Source organism: Rhopalosiphum maidis, chromosome 3 (assembly GCF_003676215.2).
Source record: "Rhopalosiphum maidis isolate BTI-1 chromosome 3, ASM367621v3, whole genome shotgun sequence".
Classification (NCBI taxonomy): Eukaryota; Metazoa; Arthropoda; class Insecta; order Hemiptera; family Aphididae; genus Rhopalosiphum; species Rhopalosiphum maidis.
In genome coordinates, this window is record NC_040879.1 from 38168595 (window position 1) to 38186242 (window position 17648).

At 25.3% G+C, this 17648-nt stretch overlaps 2 non-coding genes across 2 annotated transcripts; one reads left to right on the forward strand and one right to left on the reverse strand.

Annotated features, from left to right (window-relative positions):
• Nucleotides 1-2356: 2356 nt before the first annotated feature.
• On the reverse strand, nt 2357-2429 carry Trnak-uuu. Its single transcript has one exon. It is a non-coding gene; the product is annotated as a tRNA-Lys (tRNA).
• Nucleotides 2430-11493: 9064 nt separating this feature from the next.
• Nucleotides 11494-11566, forward strand: Trnak-uuu. Its single transcript has one exon. It is a non-coding gene; the product is annotated as a tRNA-Lys (tRNA).
• The last annotated feature ends 6082 nt before the right edge of the window (nt 11567-17648 follow it).

Genomic DNA, 17648 nt, shown 5'->3' on the forward strand with positions numbered 1-17648 from the left:
ATAAAATACTATATTATATTATATATGTTGTGTTGTTAACTTACGATTAAATTGTGATAATATACTAAGCTTTTTTTTCTTTTTCGTAATCAATCATTTTCTCTACATCACCAGTTTAATTATATAATAATATAATATAACAGTTAAATATGATTAGTGATTTGTTGGCATATTTATGCTTTAGTTTTTTACCATTAAGCAGTGTCTATTATTTAAGTAAATAATTTACAGCGCAAATACTTTAAACACTCACTAAAATGTCTTCTGTTTAAAATTTGCTTGAAGCTTTATTTTGGTTTATATACATGGATTCAAGTTTACAGAAAGTTATTTTTAGAGCCATAAACTATCCATTAAATCCCAACAAATACCTTTATAGAAATAAATACTTTTAATGCTCTTTGAAATATTTGTGTGTGTCTGTGTCTGTGTAAATGTGACATACTCGAATTACCTCTTGAATAAGGAAAATAGATAGGTTAATTTATTAGTTACCACCTAACAACGAAATATTTAATTCTTATCAAAATATTGTTAGAAAGAATTTTTTACAAAATATGTAACACAAAAATACCATGTAACTAAGACAAATTTGTATGCATAAAATGTTAATTGTCAGTATACTATAAGTAGTATGTACTCATGGATTTTTTTTTTATTAAGTATCCAAGTTCATATTTTTAAATAATTTCTAAAATAAGTATCTGTACTTGAATACTTTAAATAATTTATCAAGTAAAATAATTATTTTGAAAAGTAATTAAAAAAGAAAAAAAGTATCTTTTACAAGAATATGTATAAATCAGATTTGGCTAATAAATAGGTATTTGTAACTCATTGCCATATAACCCTGCAATAATACTCTTTTATGTTGTAACACTCCATAAAACTACATTAAATATTAAAAAAAATTGTTTATAGTTATACACACATGACAGATTTTATTATAAACTCATAAGTTGTAATTAATGAATCGTTACAATCGTAATATAACTGTTTGAATTTAGTCTATGTTGTATTAATGTGATATTAGTGTTATATATGCATGTGATTTGTTAGTAGCTAGTTATAGACTTATGTCTATACCTTGTAACCTAGGTTACTACTTAGTAGTAGGGTTCTACTTTTACAGTTAGGTACCTAGCTAACTGTTTATACGCACAGTTTAACCAAAATAATTGACTATTTTGTATCTCTTAGCATTGATTATATTAATTAATATTAATATATTATATATGATTTTACATTACAATTTAATATTATATTGTATACTATGTAGCAGGCATGTGGTCTGCCAAATGCTGTCTATACATATCTGTCATATATGTGCTGTATGTATTGGAAATATTTAATATATTTAATATTTTATTTTTTTTTTAAATATTATAATTTTATAAATCAAACGAATAAAAACATTTGAGGAAATTAAATACATTACTAATTTATTAAAGTAATAAGTATAACTATATAATAAGTAATAATGAATTAATTATTTGTCCAACTACCTACTTTTCTATATAAATGGTTAGCTAGTTAAAGATAATAATTATTAATCAGTAATTTCAGCTAAGAAATCAAAGGATAGATATTACACAATATTATAAAAAGTTATCTATTGTTTCAGACTTATATTTAATCAAAGAATATACATTTTTTGATATGATGTAAACGATAAAACGACAAAAATATTTTTGAAATACTTATTATGTATATTAAATATAATATAAGCATAAATGCAAATGCATGTTTATACATGCACCCTATTTATACATTATACCATTTATAGGTACCTATCCGATACCGGTATATTCCGATATTTGTAAATAGATTAATGTATCATTAATGTATCTATAAACTGAAAACAATTTTTCAGTCTATTATTGTATATTGTAGCCTGTAATCTATAGGTACAGTTACAAATATATTTCTATGTGTTTATCCTTGTACCTAGAGGTACTTTAGGTGTTTACACACTTTAGTAGGTATAAAAGTTACAAATTGTTGAAGTAAAATAAAACTGTCTAAAAATGCTTATTATGACTGCATGGCTGTATAGTAACAATAACTTTTTTGTTGAAAATAAATAATTACCCAATCTTAAAAATTGATTTAATTTAAAATACCTACTATTTGCTTTAAAAATACTTTTCCATTGTATGTGTAATTTCTTCATATAAGTAATATTTTTAAAGATCAATTATCATTATCTAATTTCTTTGTAAACACAAATATTTACACAACAGTTTAAAGTACTTTATTCGACTATATGAGCAAAAAAAAAATGTAGTTAATAAAAACGAAAACTATCAACAATATAAATAATAGGGAAAGGAAAAAAAAATGCAAAATGAAATTTCGCCCGGACAGGGACTCGAACCCTGGACCCTTAGGTTAAAAGCCTAATGCTCTACCGACTGAGCTATCCGGGCATATGTTTAAGTGTGTAATATTAATCATTTTAATAATGTTTTATTATTATATTTTTTTAATACTTATCTCATTATTCTTATTGTTATAGACGTTAGACATTGAACATTGATTATAATATTATATAGGTAATTTAATAGTTATTGTACACTTTTTATACCATAAAAATTGATTTAATAAGATATACTTCTTAATTCAATTAGGTTTCTACTGAATACCTATTTATTTAGTATATTCACACACATATTCACTATTTAGCCCCTCATCCCAGTGGCGCATCCAGCTAGGTTACAACCACCTAACTCCCCGGTTATTTTTAAATAACTATTACTTAAATACTATTATTCACATTATCAAATGTGTTTAAATAAAACACGGTAATTAAGAAATTACAAATAGTAAATACCTAATAATTATTGAGTTAGTGTGTATAATTTTGACTAAAATATTGTATCGAATAAAATCTTTTACAGATTTCGTTTAAAACGAATGTTCGCGCCTTCGCGGTCATCACTTATCACTACACGTCAAAATAATATTAACTGTATATTATATACCGGTATATCGTACCTATGTGGTATACAACTATGAACTATTACAAATGAGTGTTGCCGTGTTGGAACAGACTATATAGGTAATAACTAATAACATTTGTAGAGCACTATTCCATTACAGTGAACCAGTGGCGGCCTGAGTTCATTTTTGTTGGTTGGCTGGAATTTAAAAGAGCTCCTAATTAATGAGACCAATAGCAAATGGCTATGGGCCTTTTTACAGTTTTACATTTTTAAAGACACAGTAGAACTCCGATTATCCGAACGCCAATCATCCGGACGTCCAATTAACCGGACGAGAAAAAAAAGCTTTTTTTTGGTTTTAAAATATGTCACGTATTATAATTAAGGCTTATTTTGTTTCAGTTAAATATATAATTATTTGTTTATGGTTACGAATTTTAAATTATATTATACAAAAAAAAATATGTATATGAATGTATTACTTTTTTGAATTACAATTGATAATTAAATATATTTCCAAATTACGTTAAATGAAAATTAAATCTCTTATTGCTTAAAATATGTTTGTACAAAGCAAAAATACGTCTTACTTCTATACCAGTTTATTGGTGCATGTTCAAAAAAATTCAACAATATAGGTGTTATATCAAAATAAACATCTGCTTTACTTGATATGACTTCATAGTAAGATTTAATAGTTTTATATCTTTTATTTTTTTCAATTATATACATAAATTTATCTTTAGTTTTTTTTTTCATTTGGACCAGGAAATAGGAATATTTGTTAAAATATCTTCAATTTTTCTAAACATACTCATATGTAAGAAGTTTCATCCAAAGTAGATTCGTCCAAATTTATAAGATTAATGGATAACTCAGATAAGTGTAATTTTATGAATGCTATAAAAAAAATTTGACTGCATTATTTTGTACAAGTTTTTCAGCTTTTCTACACTTTTAGCCTTTTAGGGATTAACATCATTTTTTAAACTTTTAATAACAATTAAAAAATTTTCAAAATTATTTGCATAGACTAGTGTAGCTTTTGACCATGTTCCCCGCTTTGTAATAATAGGTTCGGGAGGTAAAGGTATACCAGGTATTTCTTTTCTGTATTCGACAATATTGATAATTTTATTTTTAATTAAACGCTTCTTATCACAAGTGATAGGATAGGATGGATAGGGAGGAGGGAACATGATCGTACACGCACGTAATAGCAGACGTGCAATTAGATTAGCGAGTACCTAGGCACCAGAGCCGCTCTTTTTACACTACTATCATGTTTTACATTAAATTTTATTGATCATTTAACAACCGATTTTATCGTTTTGTATGACTAAATGAATTATCTGTTTTCCTTGTAAAGGCATTTAAATTTTTTGTTGAATATATTATACCAAGCCATTTAAAACGAGTATACCCTATACCTATATTATTGTAGTATCGTAAATATATACGCATTAACGCATTACTATACGCAATGGTTTAGATATTCACTAATACCTAATCGTTTTTAAAAATCTATTTTATATTATGTATACAGTTATATTTTCTGGAAAATTCTTAATAGCTATATAGGTATTGGTAATTGGTATATAGGTATATATAATATAAAAATATAAAATATATGCGATGCATTGATAATAATGTTTTTATTTCTGTAGATACACAATAAATTGTTAATAAAATGCTCTTATTTTAAAAAATGAGGGTGATTTCAAATATAAAATTTTATTTAGTTTGTGTACTTTGGAGAAATAAAACAAACAAAAAAATTAAAGTAAACAGAGAATTTTTACGCCAATTCAATTTTCAACAATATTGATTTTTTTTTTTTACCTCAAAAACAAATTACCGTAGTCACTTCAAATTATTACTACATTTTTGTTTTATTGTTTTTTACGATAAAATTCTCTTACTAATTAGACAATTATTAAATTATTTTGTAGTGAGAAATTCGTAAAAATTTCTGTACCTAAGAGTTTTAAACATTTAGTACAAGGTGCATTAGTTTTTCAACTTAAAAGTGACAAGAACAAATTTGTATGAAAAATAATTTTTTATTATAATTTCAAGTTCAAATGTTTACTACATTCAATATTTACCTGTAAAATAATTATTTCTTGTCAAATAATTTTTGATATTCATATTTCATTAGATTTAAAAAAAATAATTATAACAATAGATAGATATTTGAAATTTTCATCAAATGTTTATATTATCATTTTCGTAATAACATAATATTTTCAGAACTCTTTTTGAGTTATTAATAGGCATGATAAATGTTCAGTTGTTTTTCTATAAATGTTAATAAAAAATTATTAACCGAGTCAAAATTCTTGAAAATTTAAAACAAGATCCGACAAAAGTTAATGTTATTCTAATATCCGTATAAAAATATTAAAAATATACAGACACGACTTTTTGTATATCCATTTGACGAATCACAAAAAATTGTGATCTATTTTGTAGTTAATTATTCATAAAATCTTTTGTATCTATAACTATCTAAGTATTGAAAATGTAAAAGATTCCCCATCATAAGTAATTTATATTTTATATTGGAATGGAACCATAAAATCCAAAAAATGTAAAAATAAAATAACGATATGTTAATTATTTTGTTTAAAAACATTATTCGTAGGAACTTAAACTTTTTATATTATTATAAATTTTTCTACACGTAATAATAATTATCATTTTTGATTTATTTAAAATTATTATTTATTTATAGGTAGTACCTATAAATATATTTTTACTGTTTTACGGTATTCGCAGAGAGATGTGATTAAATTTTGTGTTGTAAAGTTGTAAGTAAATTTATTATGGTAGAAATATTCAAATATATATACATAGCGTGTTCAGTGGCCGAGGGGTCACAAAAAATTTTTAAGCTGTGAGTCCTTTTTTTTTTTAGACTCGAAGAAACATTTATTATTTATGTTACAAGATTAAAAAATTACAAAATATAAAACAAATAATCAAAATTTATAGGTAGGTACACACCACACGACTTTTTTTTATCTGGACATGATTTTGTCGGAGGCACAGTCCGCCGGGGTTGGGGGGGCAGTGGTAAAGGCGTATTCGAGGGGGAGCGAAGGGGGCAATCGCCGCCCCCTTGCTCGTAGTTTTTCTATGTAATACATTAATTAATAATTTATTTAAAAAATGTTCCGTTTGATAAAGATCGTAAATCGTAATGATATCAATGATATCATACCAAACATAATAAGAATTTTATGCCTATTTAGGTAATCAACTGTAAATTATTTTTAATTTAAAAAAATAATTTCGTCCCCCCCCCTTCCATGGTCACAACTCAAATACGCCTTTGGCCAGTATACACCCGGTCCTTCCCGTAAACACGCTTATGTATATAATATATATTATTATAATAATTAAATACTAATAAATAATAATATTATAATAAATACAACGTTTTCGGAAATAATTATATCAACCTACCAAAGTAATATTAAAATTTAAAAGTAAAATAAATGGCTTCTTACTAGCTATATCAAAAACACATAATGCTTGGTGATATAACTGATGATGTATTGTTTCTGTTCAGAATCGTTTTTCGTACCTATACAATGAATTATCACTGAATTCAAATTCAACACATCTAGTAAATTAGCTAGTGAACTAATTCAAGTCTTTAACTACTCAACACCTAATGTACAGCAGAGCGGTACCTGCTTCTTTATCTTTATAAAAAATTATTCAACGTAATTGAATAGAATAAACAATTACGATTTGTCAATCTAGGATAATCGGTAGGATATATTATATTATTAGCTATATTTAAATTGTAATATATCGTTATTTTATGTGATTTCGTAAAAAATTAAATTTCATACGCTCATACAATTGTTTCTATATTGACGCTAGAATTTTATTTTACAGTTACTTGAAGGAAAACTTATGGATAACCTTGCATTGGATTTTTTAACCTTAGGTATTAATCACAACAATTTTATGAATTTTCAACTTCGAAATTCCTTGCAAATTTTCGCGGTTTTGATATATTTCGTAAACATTTGAACAAAAATTGTGACTAACGATTTTTTTTTTTTTTTTTTACTGCGATAAGTACAACTTATAATTAATCTTGTATTAAATTTTAAAGATGTTTTGGATTGCCAATTTTTTTTATAGTTTTATTAAAATCGATAATTTCAATTGTCTATAAATAGCTTAAAAAAGTCAAAATATTTTGAAAATTTAATCATAAATAGATAAACATCTGGTGGAAATTTCAAGTATTTACAATGATTCGTTTTTGAGTTACAGCAAAATAAAAAAATCGATTTTGTTGAAAACTGATTATGCGTAAAAATTCCCGTTTTTCCTAACGCTCTTGAAAACTACTGGAAATTTTTTACTTGTAAAATCAATACGTTCCTCACTTCGTTCAGAATCTAAAATTATTTTAATAATATAATATGTGGAAGTCGATTTTTCCCAATTAAACCGTGTAAATTCCGTTGTCTCGTACGCACTTAACCAGTTCACTTACGATTCACGAACTACCAGAACAAATTTATTTAAAATATACATCAACATTCAACACATAAATGTATTCGCATGTGTATGCCGGTAATGTTGCGCAGATAGTACCTACTTCGGTAAATGTTGTGTTAATACAATATGAAAACTTTGCTGATGCGGAATCGCGTCGTTGGGAAGCAAAATGTGATGATTTTTATGAATGAAAAGATCTCGAATAATCTCTTATAATCCCGATAACGGTGGCTGTGTTTCTTAAAAACGGACGGCCGACGATTAAAAAGTTCCCATCACCGGCTACCGTCTATTCGTACTGCAGTCACGCGGTGGGGATATGAGCACAAACGTTGTCGCTGCGCGTCGTTTGGAATTGTTCACATCATCTCGGTTACGTTGTGCGTATAATAGGTACACAATATTAAAGTAAAATTTCACAATATTGCGTTATCACCGATGAAACAACTAAAACACGGTACTTCATTTACTTGTATTGTAGGTAGTAGGAGCCGTACAATTTTATTGTATACATATTGATATTACACTCGCGTGTAAAACTTTGTATGTATACTTTTTAATATGTCGTGTGTTTATTATTTTATTCTAACTAAAACGAGTATAGCTATGACCCTTGTTATATATATATTCGAGCGTTGTACGATTTACCTATAGGTATTCAATGCGATAAAAGGGTCATTTAAATACGAGCTAATTGCTATATGAAACGTAGAAAATTGAAAAAGCTTTATTTTTAATTGAATAATAATTTGGGGCGTAAATAAAAGTTTGTAATCAAAAACAACATAACAAGGTCCTTAACTGCGGCGTCTAAAAAGCAACCAAGTATATTCGAGTATTATTAGACGATTAATGTATTTGTTGGGTATTACGTTATTTTTGAAAATAGAAGAGATTGGTATTTCTTTATACACCATATTTAATTAAAACCTTTTAAAACTGTTTGTAAAAAATCTTATAGTTTTACTGTTTTACAAGTATATTAAAAAAATTGTGTAAGTATAGGTTATCGCTTTGCTGTACCTCGTCATTGAGTAAATTCCTGTAATATAGTTGTTTTCAATTTGTTTTAAGCGCACTGTGCTTTTCATACAATTTTCACGGTGCATATCGGTCATAAACGACTTTTTCTACAAAGGAGATCTTATTTTTTGGTCTTATTAGACTTAAGAATAAATATATACCTATAGATACCTACATTTAGTGAACAATTTATGTTTGATGGACGTTATGATTTTTCTTTAATTTTTGGACGAATAGTTATAATACAGGTATATGTAGGTATACTTACATTATATGTCAATATGTCATTACCTACCTTACTGATAAATAATATTAAATTACATCATAAGACTAAAAACGAGTTTTCTTATATTTAAAATATATTATAAATTATAATTTAAGAAATGTAGTGTGGATCTCACACCAATCGCCTAACTGTTCAAAGAGATATATAGGCATTTGTAAATATGACATGTTTAGCGTCTAAGAGCAGAAGTCAGAATGGCGGAGTATTGAAAATGCTTTTAAATTGAATGATATGTTTTTCGTCAAAAAGTATTATACAATATACATATTAAAATTATTATAATACTAAGTTATTCGTAGTATCTACTATTTATTCGCTCATCCATATCTTCAAATGCAGATATAACGTTATCGATAGGTACAAAAGCAAGAGCCGATAATTTTTTTATCTCGTGAGAAAATATTACATACGTGCGGAATATCTATCATTATTCACGCGGGAATATTTTGGTTTATATTTTAATGCGGAAACAATAAATATGTGTCAAAAATTAATAATAATAAAAACATTATACTACTTGCAAATTACAATTCGATGTTATGAGCGATTCCCCTTAGAAATTATAAATTTGATCGATTTCCCCTGTCATTTATAATTGCACTAATACGTTTTATTCATCTTACTTTTTCACATAAAACGATATTATCCATGATAAAATATTCGTCTAGCTGATTTTGGTTTCATTTTTAATTATTGTACATGACAAATGTACCGTCAGGTAAAAGTTATGTCGGGTAAAAGTATTGTCGGGCAAATGGTGTCGGACAAACATATCGGACCCATATTTTACGTGTAAATGTCTAGACTAATACAAAGATTTCGATCACCGAAGAAAATATATATTTTTATTTATACATAATCTGAAGTGTATTTATGTGTTTATGATAGGTACTGATAGGCTTATATTATAATTTCTAGTTTCCTACAAGTATTTAAAGCTATTACAGTGTTATTCATAGTCATTGTCAAAAACTAAGGTTTAACATAAGTTAAGAAAAACTTGGTTTAATTCTTAGACCTCGGTTAAACTCGGGTTTAATAATGTATTATTCATAGTAAACATAGTCAATGGGATATGCTAAGTTTTTAAAAACTGTGGATTATTTTTGTTTTATTATAAACAGCCATAGGAGCCCCTTAAATTTCCATATTATTACTAATTGTTGCCAATCTAAAAATAAGATATTTGTATTTATATTTGTATTTATATTTGATTTTATTTGTTTCGTGATAACGTGTGTCGCAAATCTATAGTTTTATGAGATTTATATTTTTTTTATAAGAGGTAAAAAAAAAAAATTCTAAAATACTGTCGTTATTTATTAAAATTATTGTATAAATCAAGCAATATTTACACGTAACGCATACCTACTATAACTGGCTGATAATTAATCGGATTTATGACGTCACGTGTTTATTTATCAACTCTCATTAGAACGTTGAATAATTATTTTTTGAACTTACAATTTTTATTCAGACGTTTTTAATAATTTTGAATACAATAATAAATAACCATTAAATAAATGTAAATCAACTAGAATAGTGATCTAAGATAATCTATACAAATTTTAAGATATTATCATATTCTTATCGTTTTCTTTCTACAGATTGTCTTATAAAATATATTACAAATAAATCGCTCTTGAACAGTTGAACGCATCTATTCGTGTGCCATTGTCATAATATATGCAATACGCAAGTATACAATTTAAGCAATCTATGAAGTATAAATCTATTTGAAGCTATTGTAGCATATTTAGAGAATACTCGCGGAGCTTCGTTTGAAAATCGCGGCTTTAATGAACGCGAAAGATCTTAAATTCGAATTACAACAATATAAATAAATAAATGATTAATCTTCATTTAAATATTTGCCTAATATCTTCAAAATTTTAAAATATCTGTAGTATAATAAATTGCGCATACATTGTATACATAACTTATTATAAAACCATCACTTATCAAAATCAATTATTTATCATACATAAATCCAAAATACAATAAAGGAAACCTTTCAATTATCTATAAACAGTACAAAAATGCTCAATTTTTTTTATTTACGCGGTGTCCAGTAAAATACGAGTACTAATTTAAATATTTCAGGTATTTGATGAAAATTTCAAGTCCGTGTGGTAGTAATTTTTTTTTAAAATCATAAAAAATGAATTAAATCGATTTGCCTAGTTAAATATTGTTTTTCTTGATTTTCCGGATTATTTTAAAGGGTAGGTACTGAAGAATTTTTACCTTCCACTAGCACCTACCATCTAGGTCTAGTTTTATAATATAATGCTACTAGACACGATTCACGATTCTCGAGATTGATGACTGCAGAGGCCAGTCTTTGTATGTTATATCTACTATACATTATGTATATGTTACAAAAACATATATACGTCATCTTAAATTCAATACATTCATCTCTCCGCTCGGAATTTAAAAGAGAACAAAATATAATACAATCTTAATTCATACTCGATACCTTAATACCTGTATAGTATCGAACTAAAACATAAAAACACAAAACACTATGACATGTGTACGAAAACTGTTTCGATTATAATGTACTTATCATTTATCATTAATTTGTACAATAACATGTCGGTAGTATTTCTATACTTTGTAGTTCATTATATAAATTATTATGTATATAGGTAGTGTGTGTGTGTATAAAATGTATATACTCGTGTAACGCTCGTTCGAGCATCAGCCCGGATAGCTCAGTCGGTAGAGCATTAGGCTTTTAACCTAAGGGTCCAGGGTTCGAGTCCCTGTCCGGGCGAAATCTCTTTTTTGCGATTTTTCTTGATTTTTATGTATTTAATTTTTTATACACGTTGGGATACTGTTGAATTGTTTATGTACATGTTTAAATGATTCATCATTACATTAGACGGCTTAACAAATAACAATATTTTATTTTTACAGAGCGTAATAAATTATTTATCTCCTACATCGATTATTAAAATATTGATTGTGATTCGTATTTCGTGCATTATTTTAAAGATTTTCATGAGTTTGATAGAAATGGTTACGTAAATCATGACATTTTTCACGCAAATAAATTACATTTATCGTTCTTCACTTAGAATTTAAAATAAGCACACATGACATAAATATACTTTATAGATGCGAATTCAGTGATGTAGTATGAGTAGTATGATAAATTAACCTAAAGCTGGGTATTGATGAGTTAAAAAGTTTAAACATATACTATTTATACCATTTATATTATTGCAATTTGCAGTTATATACTTTTGTATCAATACTACTGTACCGTAAAACCGTATAAATAGATTCGTGGTATAAATAGGTAATAGCTTAAAATAAATTTACAAATTATGAAAAAATTAGTAGGTACATTAATTTTAATTCATCATGTTGTCAAAATTTGAATTTCAAATGTCTATAAAAAAAATAATTATTTTTATATAAGTATAGGTAGTTTTTAGATTTTTTATCTCCAGTATGTACTGCTAATCAGAATTATTGTATACATTTTCTAATATTAGCTATTAAAATTGAAAATTTTATAAAGTTTTTACTACAACATACTTATAGCTTGTAAATGTTCATGATATTCACGAATCATGTAAAAATGCATATGCATAAAAAAATATGATAAGCAAGTGGGTTCTGCTCTGCTGTAAATTAGGTGTCGAGTGGGTCACTGTTAGCAGAGTTGGATATAATTCGAATACAATTTTATTTAGATGATTATTTAGATAATATTTTATTCGAAAACAAAATTATTCGAATGATTATTTCACAATTATTCGAATAATATAAAAACAAAATTATTCGAATAATTTTCAGTAATTTTATCTTAATTAACATATAGTTGGTATTTTGGTAATTAAAACATTTACGTATTTAAAAACAATAGTTAGCATTATGTTTTAAGTTCACGATTGTAAATTTTCTTTTATTTGAAATAAATAGATTAATGAAACAGATATAGAATTATCTATAGAAGAAACTAGAGAGTAAAGAATTTGAATATATTTGTATTTTGTATTAGCATTATGTTTGAAAATTATTCAATTACATTTTTACTCGAATAATTATAAAAAATAAATCATTCGAATAATTATCTAGATAACATTTTGCCAAACTCTGACCAAAGGTAAAATAAATGACTATCAAATAAAAATACTTAATGATATAGGCTGATAGACCTTCTCCACTCGGAATCTAATAATTCAAATATAACATAACCATAACAATTAGTATTAGTGTTAGTGTATTATAGTAGGTTATTAATGATTTTCTTAAAAGTATTATATTTATTATAATATTATTATTAGTATTTGCTATTTAATTATTATAGTACCTAATATATTTATACCGTATTATATCCATTTTTGTAGAACTCAACATTTAATAACATATTTTTGTAAATATCGTAAAACATTAAAAATGTTATAACAAAACGATAATATTTTAAAATAAATCAAAAATGTCATTGCGTAAAGTAAATTTCATAATCATGTAAAAAATACATACAACTTTAAGTTCCTACAAATAATGTTTAAAATTATAACAAAAAAATTAACATTTTTATTTATAGTTTAATGAGTAATTTTGTTTATATTTCGATTTAAAATGTCTATAAAAAATTATTTTTCTTTTTGTCTTATGGTTTTAGTATGAAATACTTACGAGGAATCTTGTATTAAATTTTCGAAACTTAGATATAAAAACACAAGTTTTTATGAATTTCTAATTACAAAATAATTAGCATTTTTTTCCAATTTTGATTGATTTCGTTAATGCAATTGAAAAAAATTTCAATTGCACAAATAAAAAAAAAAGTTCCTATGTATTTTTAATATTTTTATACAAATATAAAAACAGCCTATGTTGGATTTTTATTACATTTTCAAGAACTTTGATCTAGTGAATAATTTTTTATCGACATTTTTAGGAAAAAACTAAAAAATTTGAAAATTGTATGTACCTATATAATAGTTCGAAAAATAAAATAAAAAGTGTTTTGAAAATTATATCATATAATGAAAATGATAATATTAACATTGTGAAAATTGTAAGTATCATCTAATACGGTTATTTGTTTTTTGAATTACAATAAAAAATAAAAGTTGTTTGGAAACAAACAGTTACGGGTGTACATCGAATATTGTAAACATTGGAACTTAAAATATTTAAAAAAAATTAACTTGGCTTTGAGGTAAAATTTTTTTAAATATGCTGAAAACCTTATAAAAAAATCTTTTACCAATTTTTTAAACTTAAATATAAATAGAACATTTTTATGTATTTTTAAGTACACAATAAATTGTATTTTTCGAGATTTTCATGAATTTGGTCAAGATTCTAAATTCAAATACTTATAAAAAATATTTTCACTTTAAATTTTGATATTTTTTAATTGTGAAATAAACTATTTTTAAGGAAATTCGTATTAAATGTTCAAGCGTTTTTATCCATTCTTAAATTGTTTATTAATATTAATGAAAAAAAATTCAAATGTTCAATTGTTTATAAATAGTTTAAATAAGTCAAAATATTTTGAAAATTTAGGTATATTGAAAATGATAATATAAATATTTGGTGAAAAAGGATCACATTTTTGTAGTTATTATTCTTTTTTAAATTTTAATAAAATAAAGAAATCAATTTAATCAAAATCTGATTTAGTGTAAAAATGCTCGTTTTCCCTTTATTTCTGTTTGTTTTTACCAATTATCCAAAACCACTCTCATAGTTGGACTTGGAATTCAAAGTATTTTTATCGACATACAATGGACATTATCGTGTACTCACACACTCACACACACACCACACAAAAACACATTATGTAAAACCGATTGATCATCCATCGCTCAGTTCAGAGTATCAATGGAATTTAAATAATTAGCTAGTGCAGCGGTTACCGCGAAAGGAACTATTCGAGTCGTTTAAAATAAATTTATTTATACATTGTTACGTAATTGAATTATTTTTTATTCACTTAAATTATTTTTAGTTGTTGGGCCACAGATTGCATATCATTATTATTTGAGTCAAAGGTCCTCTATTATTACATAACATCTAAAAATTGTTATGATTTATTTTTAATGTTATATGTAATTTCGTTAATCGTCAATCAATAACAAAATAATATACCAAACATTTGTTAAAATGTTTTCATAGTTCTAAGCACACACATTTTATGTACGAGTAGCTTGTCAATATCTGTCCGGCGACTTCGACCACTGTTTTACAAGCCTATCACTCCATTGCATACCCAATTATTTTTGTATACATTTAATACCTAGGTATTAGTGGAGTGCAGAAGTAATTGGTGTCCGGGTCGCGTATTACTACGATATAAGATCTCAACTCGTATAATAACAAAATAATGAATATATAATTTCTAGAACTTAAGATATCTATGAAGAAATTCTGCTTAAATATTTTTTATATTGTTCGGTTTCAGTATGAACATTTTACCATTGGCGCAACTATGCGCCCAAAAAATAAAACCCATTTTCTAAAAAATATTGTATCATAATGTTTATCGAGAAAAAAAAGTGCCTATTAGAATATTATGTTTCCAGCTATACATGATATACAGTGGCGTGTTTACAGGGAAGGAGACTAGGCCCGGGCCTACCCAATTTTTATTTGACTGTTTGGTTTTTTTTTTTTATCAAAAATAAAAATGTTACCTGTTAATAATATAAGTGATATTTATTATTGAATATTATTATCATACTCACATCCCATGTGATAGGACAAATCTTCCCTAATAATTATGAACACACTTATACACTACAGAACAAAACTGGCCTAATGGCTAATACCCAATTGTTTTGTGCTGGACACGCCACTGATAATATATACATATATATATATTATTATATACACTATATAGTCATATAACAGAATAACACTATGTATAATGTACAAATATATATTATAAATTATGACTGAGAACAAAGTCATACGACGTTTTACGCACATACACATTTTTCTTTTTTCTATGAAAATACGAGTGGATCTACTATTTACATGTTCTCTTTATTTTTAATAATTCCTCTAAACGTTTTAACTCAAGTCGATTGTTAAATTGTGTATTCATTTTCGATGGGTTTTAAATTACAATAATATAATGTTTTCCTGCGTTTGAAACCAACTCTATTCTATAAAATACAATTTGAAACAATAATAAAATATAAAAATTTTTATATATTGCTTTTATTTGTTTAAATCTACTTGATTTAAAAATTATTTAGTGTAATATATAAATACTAATGTCATTAACGATTTGGCCGATTTGGGCGATCGAGAGAGCGAACCACGACGTCCTCAACTAGCAATGTATACCATGCCACGTAATCTGTACTGGAAAAAGTAAATTATTTTATAATTTTGTATTTTAAGTTTAAGTTTAAACAAATTTTGCTGTCATAATTGATTGAATAAAATATCAATGGTTAATATCTTAAAATAAATTAATTTTATAATGAATAATACAATTTAAAAATATAATTTGTACATTTTAGACTTATAAAATAATAATATAAACATTTGAATCATTTGATAAATATGTCAAGCATCCACGGTTATTCATTTTTGAATTATATAATAACAGAACCATTCGAGGAGATATACTCGTATTATTTAACTTGCATGTGAATATTTATAAATTGGCCTCTCGGTAGAATTTTATTTTTAATATACATAGTCTGAAAAGATAAAACTAATGAAAAATCTTTTACCTATTACATTTAATTTAAATTAAACAATATTAAACATTTTATGAATTTTTAACTAAAAATTAATTTTCACAATTTTGATAAAATTCGTTAAAATCTAATTTAAAACGTTTTAAAAATTTTGTAAATTACGTTTGACATAATACTATCTATTAATTATTTAAAGAAATGTATTTCGTTGAAAAAAAATTTCTTTTAAAATGAAGCTGCGAAGCAGTGGTTTTTTTTTTTTTTGAAAATATGTACATCGAAATCAAAATTAAAACAAGTTGACAGTGAGTTATTAAAATGTACTTATATAATAAGGATCATATTTAGAAATTGTTTTTCAAAATTAAAAAAATAAAAAGTAAATATGTTATATTTTATTAAACTCAGAAAAGTCTTACAAATTTTGAAATTGTAATAGATAAATTAATAATTATTATAATCTTATATTATTATATTAAATTTATTAGAGATTAAGTATAATGATGGATCTATCGTATAACACAAAGTTAAATAACTCAAAAACTACTTGTTTGAGTTTCAATTTATCAACATTTTCAAAAACTAATGAGCTTAACAATTAGGGACAAGAAAAGAATTATTCTCGTTTGAAAAAAATAAGTCCATAAAATATTAAGTGTGATATTTTTTTTATACTTAATCGTATAAAATGTACTTCTTTCAATAAAAACATTTACAAATTTATATTGCTTTTATTAACCTTTGTTATAAATAATTCACAAATGATGTATATTTCATTTGTAATGATGCTATAAAACTTCGTGCCGGTTTCCCTCGGTTTATGCACATGCTAATATGAATAGATACTATGTCGGATGTTCTATTATAGTTTATTATTAATAAAAAAATTAAATGATTTAATAAATAATAATACATCATACGCACTTTGAATAAATATTTTACGTCGTAGCTAGTTGTTTGCGCATAATGTTGCAAACGTACATTTTTTAATTAAGATTCAATCGATCATTTTTATATCAAAAAAAGTATTTTTCAAAAAGATGTGGATTTCATTTTTGTGTAATTTCATACTTTTTATTTACCCGAAGAACAACAAATTGTATACATATTATAAAAAGGTGGTGTTAGTGAACTAGTAACATATGTTTATTTTCAACGAATTTATCACCA